The following is a 12,207-nucleotide window of genomic DNA, read 5'->3' on the forward strand; positions in this document are numbered from 1 at the left end:
CTAAAATATACTCTATATAAATACTTTAGTTTAATGAGGTGAAATCAACTCGCAATAGCAGACTCTATCGGGCCGCCCTTGCCTCCCCACATTCTTCATCCGTAAGAGGTCCCAAGTCCTCCTCCCAAGCCAAGCGAAGGGAATGAAAAGGGTCTACTGTATTGTTCTGAAGAGATCAGCCTTTGGGACACCTTATGACTTCCTAACTCGCCCTTGAGTGGCTTAACTTCCGGGGGTTTAAACTTCAGGAGGTCCTCCAACCTAGATATGTTCAGCGTGATAGCATGCCATAATTGCATTGTTGAGCCACTTCAGTCACGGGAAGATCGGATTATGTGGCACAACGAGCACGGACCAATGTCTGAGCACTCCTGTTGCGCTAAGAGTATTATATTGAAACAACAAAAGGTGGTGGGTGGGATGCTTACAAAAGACTCAGCCTCTGGCACTTGCTCAGGCCACATTCCACAAACTACCTGATGAGAGGAGCAAAATTACTGGTAAGTTATGATTTTCCAAACCGTTAGTGCAGGATGGAAAAAAATATATATATAGATTAGAAAGTTTTGCTATATATATTTACAAGACAATCCTACCTTTGAAAGGATTGCATGAAAACATCTCTAAAATGAATTGTGAATAATTGATATACAGCAAGTGACCAGGATGGCTGACTCAGCGCAAATAATTTCCAAGATTCACAGAATTATGATCTTTTACTTGCAATAGGCCGATAATTTCAGATCCTTCTGAAAGTTTGAGATTGAAAATTAACCAGTTCACTAATTTTCTTACATTGAACCTGAGAATGAGATATGGGAACTGCAGGGAACACTTTAACCTGATGATCATTGTCCTTTGTGTCTAAATTGTATATCTGAGGTCATTGTTTTCACAGACAGAATGTGAGTAATGCAAGATGTATGCTTCCAGGTTGCTTATTTTGATAAATACAAGTGTATACTTATTTAATCACAACAGGGCCTACCAGGACGAGATGGTTATCCGGTAACTAATGATTATTTTTTTTTCTTTATCTCACTTTATCTCCAACCTATTCTTTCTAAGTTAAAATTCTTGATATTGACCCCTTTTTGTATGATTCCTTTTTTTCTTTCTTTAGAAGAGAATTCTATGAAGGTATAATGTAAATTCAGTGTTTTACATCTTTCTGTGGTTGCATAAAATTAGTCTACAGTGGTTCGACGTCCTATTTGAACTGATTGAGAACTCTGCTAGTTTGCCACAAGCATAGGTTATGCTTCTTACCTCTACAATTCACTTTACCAGCAATGCAATTACAATTGTAATGATTCAAACTATTAGTAATGACAACTTCATTATTTCTTCTTTTACGGTAGTCTACAAATCATGTAAATGTTTTAGCATAGCACTGATGTCCAGGGAAGATGGTGGCCTCTTGAAAAGTCAGTAGGAGCAAGCCATGTTGCCATTTCCGCAGTTTTTAATGCATGGTCATGTACATCTAGAAGAGCTAAAATGTGGAGAAATGAATGCTTGGGGCAAAGGTTTATAGTTCCCGGGGCCGGACTGGGAACCAAAACTGGCCCTGGCAAACTGCTCGACCGGCACCCCTGGGGGGGTCCGAGGGGATGCGGCCGAGCTGTTTGTAAGGACCGGTTTTGGACGATTTTGCAGGGCCGGCTCTAGGCATGTGCAAGCTGTGCACCTGCACAGGGCCACCAAACCCCAGGGGCCACCACGCCAATATATATCCTTAATATATTAATCCTCTGAGGATGGATACATATTTGTGTGGTGGCCCCTGGCAGGGATTTGGCGGCCTCCGGCTCTGTTCCACTTCTCAACTCCCTGACCTCCTTCTCTCTTTACTGGCCTGCGCGCTCCACCCTGCCCGGAACCCCTCTTCCGGGCCCCCTACCTACGCTCCCTGCCCAGGGCCACCATGAGCCTAGAGCCGGCCCTGGATTTTGTTACTGGGCCGATATTGCAGGCCCTGGTAACAAAAACGGCCCCCAAGTGCCCAAAACCGGCCCCCACCCTGGCGACCAACTGGGGAAACGCCCGGTGCCCGCTGCGGCCAGTCCGGCCTTGATGGTTCCTCATTAGGGTAACAATTCGGGTTTAAGGGAAATGTGGAAGGTGGTTTTAGTGGTGGTAGGTGGCTTGAGCGAGCAGCAGCTCAGACCCCTGCTTATTGTGTTTTGGTAGGAATGGGGCAGAATAGATTTTACCGAAGCCATAGTCACATGCTTTGTTTAAGAGTTATGGTTTTAGAGAAAACAAATGTACTCTTTTGGACTCTCAGGTTGATCCTGTTCTATAACTTTCAGCTTTGACTGTATCCTGCACCATCCTTAGATTTCTTTAGTTATTGTAATTTGTTAGACACAAAATCTGTGACTCGATCAGAGGTCCCTGTGTGGTACATAATGAGAGGCCAGTTTCCTTAGGTAGCTTGGTCTTTTACTCTCAAATGATCTGTACATACTGCATAAAACGTCAAACCTAATCCTGAATGTGGTTGGGGCTGTTGGAAGTTTTTTGGTGAGGCTTGATTTGGTCAAGTTGTTTTAGGTTCAGGTCTAGTACAGGAGCATGGGTTTGTCAACTTTGCAGACTGACTGTTAGGGTTTTGGGAACTTTATCTACATTATATTGTAGTATTCCAGTTTTTTCAGTGCTTGGGGTTCTTGACAATTCCATCCAATGGCTGGAGCCATAGTATAGCAGTCACGGGTACAAGTGGAGATTATTGGCGTATTACATAATCAAAACACTGAATTTTGAAATGAACATTAATAAGTGCGTATAAGTGTGCTCAGTGATTTGCAGTTGGCTACTGATAGTAGTGCTGTTGAAATCCTGGTCCTTGTGGACCTTTTAATATCAGTTGTACTGTCCACCACTGGTTCATCCAAAACCAGGTGCATCAGTCTGGGGGCCATACACAATGCCAACTACATTTCCCAGATTGTTTCAGTTGGGCAAGCCTCCTGTACTTGTACAAGCCACCTGTTACCATCTTTGCTTATTGAGCAGAGTTGTCGTTACCTTTCCTTTCTCTTTCTTATAGGATTATTCTTATTAATGCTGTTGAGAGTTGGTTACTGAAGGTCACCTTTCCTTGCCTTCAGAATACACCATTAAGAAATATCATAGAGACTGAAATGGAGTAGTTCACAATTGGTTTCTTCTTTTCCTCAGAGACAGCACATCTGTCATGAATTCATAAAGTTCAGGGCCTGTGCCTTATGCACAAGCTCTTCTGTGCAAAGTGTCAAGTGTTTCTGGCCAAGAGAAACGTCTGTACATCCATAAATGCATATTGAATCCTTATCTCTACAAGCATTTGCAATGCAATAGGTCTCGCAACAGGAGTTTGAGCTATTTGCATTGTAAATGACAATGCCTTTTGTTTATATTTTAGTTTTTAAAACAAACAAAAGGCATTGTCATATACAATGCCAATAGCTTAAACTTGCATAAATGCGAGACCTATTGTATTGCAAATGTGTGCTTCTTTTAACTGTGAGCCTCCATAGATTTTTAAAACATATTATACTGTTTATTAAAACATATTTGATGCCCACCAAGATTCTGTTGTGACATTGTATTAAATATCTCATTCAGTCATACAATTTAAAAGCCCAAAGCTGAATTCAGGTGTTTAAAATGAGGGAGGAATGTCGGGAAGCAGGGAATCACCCAGGAACTACCGTTATAGTACACCAACTGTAGGTGACCATTATAATCAATTCTTAACTCTACTTGTCGATCTATCATCAACTTCTCTGAGGACCTCAGAATTATCACTAGGAACTCTGATTTTGTTAATACCTCCGACTTCCTCATTGACTTCTGCATTCAGTAAACTAAAAACAACATCAAACACAGGGCACGGCTTACCCTTAAATACACCAGAAACCAACCTCATAGCCTGTTTCACTCCAAGGACCTACATTAAAGTAAGACAACAAAGGAAATTGAGAAAAACAGAGCTTTGAAGCATTCGTAAACCTTAAATATCTAAGGAAAATTCACAAACACTTCATACGTCTACCCATAGCAAATTACTTCAAACACAAGATTAGCGATCACCTAACCATCCTAAAACCCTCTTTCAAACCAATAGATTGTCGGCAAATTCTATCCCTCAACCAAAAATGCCCAGCTGAATTAGCATAGTCGAAAACATGACCAAGTCCCTCTCAATGAAAATGCACGATACCTGCAGAGGCCTTTATAGCTCCATTAAACTCTCTCCACCCCTCAACACTGGGTAAATCAGCCACTAAATGGTCTTCCTTCTAGCTGCTGGACTCGCAGTGACATATCACCACAACCGTTCCATCAACCCACATTATTAGATCTTTGCTAGCAACTCTTGTCCAGATATGCACAGATGGCATTTCTCAATCCCTTCTCCAAATTGTTAATAGCTCTCTGGATGAAGGCACACTTCCATCAGCTATTAAGTCTAACCAAGTCAACCCTTGCCCTCGATACAGAATCCAAACTTCGAAAAACTTCAGGTCAATTTCTAAACTACCCATGTTGGTGAATATTATTCAAGGTGGTTATTAAACAACTACTAAATCATGTGTCCAACTTGTGAAAGCCTGATACCTCTTCCAGTCAAAACTCAGCATTTAGACAGCCACCCTGCACATCTTAGATGAAGTCCTCAAAATAATAGAAGATAGTAAAACTTGTCTTCAGGTCTGTCCTGTTGGATCGCTCATCAGTGCTTTAACCCATCAACCACTTTTCACTGTTGGGCATTCCCTTCCTCAAAAAGGGTACAGAATGCAAAAAATGTTAAAATCAATCTTGACAACGAGATAACAATTAGGACAAGTCAATTCTTTCTTATCCTATGCCCAGTGGTGTTCCAGTTCAAAAATGCCTTTTCATACTCTGCCCTTTTAGTATTGCACCCTCAAGGGCTCCAGTTGCGACATCTCTAGGTTACACATTTACTGTCGCTCAGCCTCAAGAAACATTTCAATATATTGGTGAATGCTACATCATATCAAATATATTTAATGAAAAAAATAAAGTACGGTAGGCCTCCTTGATAAGGTTGGTAGTCCACGTTTTAGTGATTGCCCACATACGTGGCAGTAATACTCCTCTAGCATGCCTTCCAAGAATGTTATGCCTCACAGGGTCCTCATTCATGGTGCAGCACACCTGATTTCAAATGCTAAGAAATTTCTACATCACCCCAGTTCTAAAACATTTCCATAACTTATGTTTAGAATCACATATTGACTTCAAATACGTATATATAACACACAATGAACTGCAATCTGATCTCCTGCATTACCTAAAGGACAAACTACACATCACATAAAAAGAAAGATTGACTTGAGGAAATTTCTCCCTGATCTGGGAGAGCACAAAAATAAAGCAGAGCAAGACTGTTAAATAGGCGTTCTCATACTAAGCTCCCACAAGATGGATCCAGATACCTAAAACATCAGCCAATCTAAATTTCCTCTCTTGAGCAAAACCCTTAAAACATATTTATTCAATCTCCAGCTAAAGATTAAAAATGACGTATTCTACATATTTAACTCTCCCTCTTGCCCTTCACCTGTTTAGCCTGTACTGTGGTTTTGTTTGACGGTTTGATCTCGCACAAATTATCCTGCACTTGTGTTATGTTCTACGTAAAGCACTCAGTTACCCCTGTAGCTAGGTTTACACTCTACAAATACGAGAAGTAAATAAATACATACAATATTATCTCAAACATTATAAGGGAAATAAAAAAAATGGTGTTCCGTTTCCATGCACATGAGAAGGAACTAAATAATCACAAGCACACAACACTCACTTCTGGAGCCAAACTGTGAAGTGCACAACACCAATGTAAGATGCAATAAGCATTTTTACTCCCTACTTCAAGTCATTAATAGCACAGGAAAACTGCTGTTACAAAGAAAATATGTATCATTATCATCACCTTGTAAAACAAAGGAGGGAGACTCTATGATAAAAGATAAAATAGCGATAAAAGATTCATTGCTATTTTGTTAAGTGTTCACTGATAAAGGTCCTTAGAAAAGAGAAGCACGCCTCCTACTCTAAAGTGCTACAGTGGTTCTCTAGGCAACCATACATTATCGCATATATATTAAGTGAAGATTGTGAGATGTGAGAAAAGGTTAAAAAAAAAAAAGTGGGGTGGGGTTGTGAAAAGACTCGAAAAACTGAATTGACAATGCCAAAGACAAGTCACATATTAATAATAACCCAACAATATTATTATAATAATCACAATGGCCGCAAAATACTTTAAGTGATTTCTGCATTTTCTTCATTGCTTTTTACTTGTAAATCATAGTTAACCTATAGCCCAAATTAATGTAATTTGTAGATTTAGTGTGCATACAAATACATATGGTATTTCTTGTGCTAAGAAGCACAACAGAAACAAATTACAAACATAGGAGTATATGCAGCAATGTTGAGCAATGGCCAACTCAAATGATTAATGATCTCAGTAGTATACAGGAAATAGGCAAGTTTATGTATTTAAACTGTCAACGGAGTTTCAACCCACATCTGGATATAAGGATCTCATTATGGTGGGACACCCTGTGTGAAACAGAAATGAAAGCCAGTAAGGCAATAAAGGGTGTCTGTGGGGGGGCGAAGGCAAAATCAATTAACTTTGGTAGTCAGCCCTACTTGGGCAAACCATGCAAGGTGAGCATTCTAACTGTGGAGGAACGGTTGTGCAGGGTAAGAAGGGTATATTCTAATCAAAGGGGGCAAGACATGCATGGGGGCATGCTCACTAAGAAAAATTTAACCAACGAATGCTGCTTACAAAACGAAGCATCAGCGCTACTCTACGCTCGTGTATGTAAAAGCAAGTAAATACACGCCTGGACACTGCACAATGGACGCAAGTAAATCTGTATTTTGAATATTTAGAAAACTCTGCTCCAAAAATCATTGAAGACAGTATATTATTATTGATGAGCGACCCCAAGCGGCTTATCAGGGTACTGAACACGAGGGCAGATCTTGCGCCGAACCGTGGGGTTGGGGGGGCTGGGGAAGCAGGAATGACTCCTTTTGCAGGCACTGTATACCGCACAAGTAATGAGAGAGGGGTGTGTGGCTATCGCCATTGGTAGTGAGCGCGGAGCTGCAAGAGCATCTGCGTTCAAACCTTGTTGCTGCGGGTAATATATGAAAACAGGCATATTCACATATTAGAGCAAATAAAACAAGCTGGTTCTGTGGAGCCGACGGGGGGGGGGAAACTGAAAGCGCGTGATGCACGCGCTGCCAGACTCCGGGGACAGGAGATGTGCATGCGTACGGAGGGTACATCTCCTGTCAGCGCGAGCCAACTCCTGTCTCCGTTCGGCACAGAAAGCGGCAACAATAGAGCCTCGCAAGGCGAATCAGCACATGCGCTGAGTTCACAAGCGAGACCTAAAAAACCTGCTGGCTGACCCAGTGGGGAAATCTTTGACAGGGATTAGTTGAACCTTCTATCAGGCAATACGTTTGTGTATTCTGGTGCTGGAACAACTCCCATATGAATCACATATGTGGCGGGGGGCGTGGCTTGGCAAGCCATGATGGCGGCTGTGTCCTGCTGAGGCTCCGTGATCGGGCTAGCATCTTGCCCAGTTCACGAGATCGCCGGGAGCCTCAACTCGCCAAACACAGCGCCTGTGATGCCCCCATGCACTGGGGCATCCTTCAAATGACCTAAACTACTGCGAGCGGACGACACGACCCAGATTGTCCTCCGCCGACACCGAGCGACGCCGACCCCGAAAATGGCGGGCGAACCTCGGACCGGCAGACGAGTGAGCCCCCGGGAGTCAGCTCTCTGAACGACGGCCCCGGAAGACGCGGCCAGCCGACAGCAACGGGGAAACCCGCGGAGAGGGTGACACTAGCCTACGGGAGTGCGCACCGGACGGCGCCCTCCTCCATCCCGGAGCCCCGACACACAAGATGGCGGCTGCCGCCCCGGGGCTCCGATACACCGGAGCGATTTCCCCGCCGGGAACCTGATCGGCCCTCGGAATTGACCGACCTGCCACTGCGGACTGCGGGGAGCCTGCGAGCGCACAGGGCTGGACAATCCAGAAGTCCGTGATCATCACGGACGGCGGAGAGCACTGATCCCTCTCCCCCTCCCCCCCGAGGATCCCAACGCCGGCACCCCGGTGGCCCCTGCCACCGCGGACAGAGGGGAGCCGGCGAGCACACCGACGGCACAGGACTGGACACTCCTGGCACCATCACTGAGGGCGGTGAGCACTAATTTCTCCCCTCCTCCCCCGAGGACCTCAACACCGGCACCCCGGGGCCCCCCTCCTCCCTCCGGGCCCCGTGGGAGGTCATTGGACACAACGCCACCCGGCGAGAGACTCACCTCATACTCGCCTCCATAAACAGCCCGGTGGACCCGGGTGCCTGACCCTAAAATGGCGCCCATGCAGGCCTAGCACCGAGGACAAACGCAAACCTCGCCCCGGGGGTAGGAGTGCCCCACTTGCGCTAGAGGCGCTGCCAGTGGCCGTCCCCCTTGCCGATCGGCGCTGACACTGAGCCGCACACTGAGCCGCACTCCCCCCGGGGAGGAGAGGACACCCACGCACCTCCCCCCGCGGTCGGACCCACCGGCCCAGGCGGCCGCAAGCCACCTCTGACACCCCTGCTGGGGCTCCCCGGAGAGGAGCGGGCCCCGCCCCAGAACCGGAGAAGACTGAGGGAGCCGACCGACACGGAGCTGCCACCTACCCGGCGACGCTGTGAGGCGACGACCTACCGCCCTCGAGGCGCACGACGACCCGGGGACCCCCCCTCTTCCTCTTGGCAGCACCCATGGGAAAGCCGAGGGCCTCTCAGGCGACGGCGGTCCCTGAAACGGCTGTCGAGAAGATGCCACAAACGAGGACATGGACGCAGGCCAAAGCGTCGCAAACCGACCCTACACTATCAGCGAAATTGGACCAGGTGTTGGCGGCAATTGAAATGTCTCGCCTCTCGATGGAGGAAAGATTGGGCACCCTGACGGCGGACATTAGCCTAATCCGCGATGAGCACCGTAAGCTGGCGGACAGGGTGAAAGAGGGTGAGCGGATCGTGACTGAATTACAACCCGCGGTGAAGTCGCAGGAGGCAGACATGCAGGAGATCCTGCGCCGCGTGGAGACCCTGGAGGAGCGCACAGTGGATTTAGAAGGGCGCTCAAGACGTTGTAACATCCGCGTCCTGGGCCTGCCGGAGGGGATTGAGAACTCGGACCCTCTGACCTACATGGAATCCTGGACTAAATCGTTCACTCCGGATTGCGACCGGTCTCCGTACTTTTCCATCGAGAGGGCCCACAGGGTCCCGGCCCGGGCACCCAAACCCGGTCTTCCTCCGCGACCCATGTTGGCCAAGTTCCTGCACTTCCGAGACCGGGACGCGGTGCTCCGTGCGGCCCGGACGGCGGGCCCCCTGCAAGTGGAAGATCAGCACGTCATGGTGTTCCCGGACTATGCTCGAGAGGTCCAACAACGGCGATCCACGTTTCTGGAAGTCAAGAGGCGCCTCCGCGCAAATGAACTGCAATACTCCTTGCTATTCCCTGCCTGCCTTAAAGTGATCCACAAAGGGAAAGCCCTCTTCTTCGATACGGCAGCGGACGCGCAGGATTGGACTGAATTTAATTGCCCGCTGATACCTAAACCCGGACCCCAGAGGACACGCAACAACAACTCTAGACGATCCAGGAAACGGGGCGCGAGCCGTGCTCGATCAGGCCACCCCAAGAGCCAGACATCCTCCCCCACAGGCTCACCCGACCTCACACAAATCATGCAGGAGCGACGAGACGCCCTACGGGCGGTAACCGAACTGCACACATCACCCCCGGCTTCGGACCTGGAAGGTCAACCACACCTATTCACCCCTGAGAAAGACCGGGACAGTGATGGAACTATGTCGGGATTCGGCCCAATCTCTTCCCCCCTGGTTGTGGCACTCACATTGGATGCTGCCCTGGCCAGCCAACACATCGCCTCTTCGTGAAGATTGAACTGTCAACTGCTATATCCTTCTCATGGTTGCCTGTTGTGTTGCGCGACGTCTAGAAGCCTAGACCAATTTGCCTGATGTTTGTGAGCGCTAGCGAGCGATAGACATTTCTCCTACTAGAGCCCGACCCGCGCACAGGCCCAGCAGCGACACACGCTGCCACCCCCACGGATTTCTGTTGAACTTCTCCCCTAGTGGGACACTAGTTTGGATATGCCACCCCCGGTGACGTATCCTCAGTATTGGGACAGTTGCCCACCCGGAGTTCTAGTTGTTGTTACTTCCCCTAGTCCCCCCCCCCACGTTAGAGGAAGCTTGGTGCGTAGGAACGCATATGGCGCACATACACTGGTGGCACACGGGAGCTGTAGGGGGGCCCCTCTCCCGACCACATCACCCCAGAAATGGCAGTCCCCCACTCAGACCTTAATATCCTTACACTAAACGTACGGGGCCTACACACGCCCAGTAAGCGCTACTCTGTATACTCCTACATTAGGCGCATGTCAGCCGGCATAGCGTTTCTGCAGGAGACACACATTAACGCTACTGAACTCACTCGTTTGCAGGCCAAATGGCGAGGGATCATCTGTGCCACACAATATTCAGCGTTTGCACGCGGCGCATTAATCTGGGTAAGGCCAGGTACTCCCTTCCGGGTGCTCCGGCGAGTGGTAGATAGAGAGGGCAGGTACGCGCTTCTGGAGGGAATACTTGATGGGCAAGGGGTGCTCCTTGGCAGCATTTACGCCCCTAACACAGATCAGGGTCAGTTTTGGGATCACCTTACGGGCGTTTTGGCCCAGTTCACTACAGTTCCGTGGGTACTGGGAGGTGACTTTAACTGCTCACTGAACCCCTCCCTGGACCGCTCGCACCCTCCCCCCACACACTCCCTGGCCCCCCGACAAGCAGACCTCTTTAGGACATGGACCACGCACTGGGCACTCACTGACGCATGGCGACACCTACACCCACTGGCTCGCATTTACTCCTTCCACTCGATTCCACACAACCTCCGAGTTCGCCTAGACCTTTTCCTCTGCTCTGCACCAATCCTCCCCAAGATCACATCTGCAGAATACCTGGGTCGGATCCTCTCGGATCACGACGCCCACATCATACGCCTTACCTGGCGCCCCCCACACCCACCGGTCCCCACCTGGCGCCTCCCTAGGGAGTGCCTATCGGACCCAGTCTTCAGAGACGCACACAAATCCAGCATACAAGATTACTTCACACACAATGAGAACACAGCATTATCGGTACTGGTGGAGTGGGACGCGTTTAAGGTGGTGGCGAGGGGAGAATGCATCAAACAGGTAGTGGGGGTCCGACGCACCTTAGAGCGGACACTTTTAACCACAGAGCAAGCTCTGGCCGCACTCACTAAACGACCTGACGACTCGGAGGAACACGCCGTGCTGACGGCCGAGGCTAAGTCGGAATATCAGACTGCCTGCGCTGACCTCCGAAAGTACAATTTCAGGGCATACGCCTCTAGGGTACATAAGGACAGAGACAAAACCGGGGCGCTTCTAGCCTGGATGGCGAGGCAGGACACTGAACTCAAACCAATCACAGACATTATCAACCCGGAAGGTGTATTAGTGCAGTCGCAGGCCGAGATTCTCCTGGCATTCCAGCGCCATTATGCGCAAGTGTACGGAGCCCCGGCCCACTGTTCCCCGTTTCCTGTGGAACACTTTTTAGACCCTCTGACGTTACCCACGATATCAAATGATGACAAGCGCACACTCGACACCAAGATCATTCCCTCTGACATCACCCAGGCGATACGTGCCATGTCGCGGAATAAAGCGCCGGGTCTAGACGGCTTCCCATTGGAATACTACTCGACGCTCTCCCCTGGTAGTCCCCCGTCTGTCACGGATGCTTGGGGCGTCTCTCCACTTAGGGAGGTTACCTCAGTCGCTACGGGGATGTCCGTGATTGTCACCTTCCCCAAGCCCCACAGAGATCCGCTCCACATGGGGTCATATCGGCCCATCACGCTCCTGTCGGCGGACTGTAAAATCCTAGGGAAGATCCTAGCTGATCGATATGCACAGGTCATACGCCCGCTGGTCCACCCCGACCAATGCGGCTTCGTCCCCGGGAGGAATACATCCCAGAACCTCCGCCGAGTCTTCC

At 48.6% G+C, this 12,207-nt stretch overlaps 1 protein-coding gene across 1 annotated transcript in view; it reads left to right on the top strand.

Moving 5' to 3' along the window:
• Positions 1-987: 987 nt before the first annotated feature.
• Positions 988-12,207, top strand: part of LOC147702888 (uncharacterized) — a 353,529-nt gene continuing 342,309 nt past the window's right edge. Inside the window, exon 1 of the mRNA XM_086931471.1 lies at positions 988-1,008. The gene's annotated coding sequence lies outside the window, so the exon portion shown is untranslated. The remainder of the gene's footprint in view (positions 1,009-12,207) is intronic.

Source organism: Lissotriton vulgaris, chromosome 7 (genome assembly GCF_964263255.1).
Source record: "Lissotriton vulgaris chromosome 7, aLisVul1.2, whole genome shotgun sequence".
NCBI lineage: Eukaryota > Metazoa > Chordata > Amphibia > Caudata > Salamandridae > Lissotriton > Lissotriton vulgaris.